This window comes from Mus pahari, chromosome 11, assembly GCF_900095145.1.
Source record: "Mus pahari chromosome 11, PAHARI_EIJ_v1.1, whole genome shotgun sequence".
NCBI lineage: Eukaryota > Metazoa > Chordata > Mammalia > Rodentia > Muridae > Mus > Mus pahari.
The window spans coordinates 5,311,765-5,313,543 of record NC_034600.1 but is presented as its reverse complement, the minus strand read 5'-3'; positions in this window follow the sequence as shown (position 1 = coordinate 5,313,543).

The window sequence follows — 1,779 nt, the reverse complement described above, 5'->3', positions numbered from 1 at the left end:
GTCTACCTCTCTGGAAGCCTGTGGGGAGGCTGGTACACCTCTCTGGAAGCCTGTGGGGAGGCTGGTACACCTCTCTGGAAGCCTGTGGGGAGGCTGGTACACCTCTCTGAAAGCCTGTGGGGAGGCTGGTACACCTCTCTGGAAGCCTCACTCTTGTGTCTCTGATTTCTTACCTTTTCTCAGTCCGTAGCTAGCCTCCTTTCCTCTGTATGTGGAATTATCCCTTCTGCTCTCTTTGGGGTGGACTCACAAATGGGGGGGCTTTCCCTGTTTGGATTTTGGGGTGCTCTCCTTGTCTGGGGTGGATTTTCCCACTATTACATCTAAGTTTGGGGGGCTGACACATGATGAAGCTGCCAGACCGTGTGACTGGTTATGAAGGGGTTGGGAGACTCTGTTTGGGGAATAAAGATGTCCAGGCTACAGAAGGCTTGGGGGCCTAAGTCATTCTATGGGCTCTTCTATGGCTGGTTTCTGGTTAGAAATCCTGCCTGGTGCCACTGGTGGTGACTGCAAGCCTGTATCTTTCAGTCCTGCACACTAGCTGCTGGTTCTTCCCAAGCACAATGGTGTCAGGAGACTCCAGGTCTCACAGGCTCCATTGGGAGTGATGCCGTTCACATCAGGTGCCATGTTCACAAACACCTCTATTAGGCCGCCCTCTCTTTGTCTCTCCAGTCCACATGCCCCTGTCCCTCAGATATGCCTAAGCTGCTGCCACCCTTCATGCACCCCCCCTTTTTTTGAGGTCATCCTATGTGTTTCAAGTTGGTGGGTTCAAACTGAGCCTATGGCCTGTTTATCTGTGAATTCAGAGTGACAAGCTCACCCCTGAAAGTGCTCAGGTAAAGAATAGGTAACCAGTGTCCACACAAGCTTGAGAACAAGGATGTTGTCTCCCTCATAAAAGCATCTTGCAGTCCTGAGGTTCTGAATTCTGGTGGCTTTGGGCAGCCTGCTTGCATAGCTTAACTAGGCACATAAACTTAACTAATCTGTAGCTCTTTTCTTCATCTCTGTTGCCAGATTGTATCCAATTTGTGTACTTCTCTGCTGTTTGTTTAGGTAAAGCCTGGTCCCTCACCCAATTGCAGGTGCATGAGGAGTAGAACACAGACCATCATTTCCCTCTTTGTGTGTCCCCTGCCCATTTCTATGTGCACACAGTGTAGCCCCACAGTAGATGCTTAAGATGTGTAGGAGGTAGACTAACAGCAATCCCTGTGGCAACCAGGAGAAGCTGCTGTTCCCAAGTCCTCTGCCACCCCTTCTTGGAGGGCAGGTGTTTGGGGGCAATGATATGAAACCTGGCTTCCTTCTCCATTTCTTTCCTGCCATTCCTAATAAGCTATATTTTAATTTAAAACAGCAATTTGCAGTGCAATTCATTTACAGCAACACAATCCATCGTGATCACAGGGCCATAAATTTGTGTTTTAAGTAATTTTTAATGCTTGTAACGGCCGGGTCTCTGAAGTGTGGAAATAGCTAACATTTTTCACCTCGTGCAGTCAAAGAAAAAAAAAATCTCTGCTCTTTAATTACATAACCACCAAAGTCAGCATAGGCTGGGCAGGGCAGTTATAATTGCACAGTAAGAAATGATTTGCCTAAGAATACTGCAAGCTGTAAATGTAAACACGGAAATACCAAGAGTCTCAAAGGTGAGGCTTGGAGCAGAAATATTCAGATTGAGAAGTTAAGTCAGACTGATTAAAAAGAATTTAGGAAGGCAGGCTTCTAGGAGAAATAGAACTTTTTCTTCTTTTTTTTTTTTTT